A 578-nucleotide genomic window follows, 5' to 3' on the forward strand; every position below is an offset into this window, starting at 1 on the left:
GGGTATATATAAAGAAATTCCTACAAGACTATTTTTATTATTGCACCGTCAGCGGAAATACTTTTAATGAAGAATTAGGCAAAAAATTATTCAATAAATTACCTGGAGCCTTAGGAAGAGAAATAGAAGATAGATGGTATAAAAGAGAGGGAGTAGTAGCCAACCCAAATTTAAAATGGACAATAGGACATAGAACACAACATATAATGAATATATTAACAGAAAAATGTACAAACATACAAATACAAAAACAATTAAAAAGAAATGAAATGAATTTCTGTAAATCTGTTATCTATACAACCCAAATTACGATCAGAAACAATACAGAAAATATAAGAAGAAACATAATCAAAAACCATATAGTCATAAACAATACTTCTTAAGAAAATCAAAAGCTAAAAAACCATGGATAAATAGAGATAGACATGTTAGGAAATATAGAAATGATAGAAATTATAAAAACAAATTAGAATGCTATACTTGTGGAAGCATCGACCATTTAGTTAATGTATATCCTAAAAGAAATAATAATAGAACTAGAAATTCTAAACTAACATTTCATATTAGTATATGTAGAT

The sequence above is a fragment of the Capsicum annuum genome, chromosome 5, assembly GCF_002878395.1.
Source record: "Capsicum annuum cultivar UCD-10X-F1 chromosome 5, UCD10Xv1.1, whole genome shotgun sequence".
In the NCBI taxonomy this organism is placed as follows: Eukaryota; Viridiplantae; Streptophyta; class Magnoliopsida; order Solanales; family Solanaceae; genus Capsicum; species Capsicum annuum.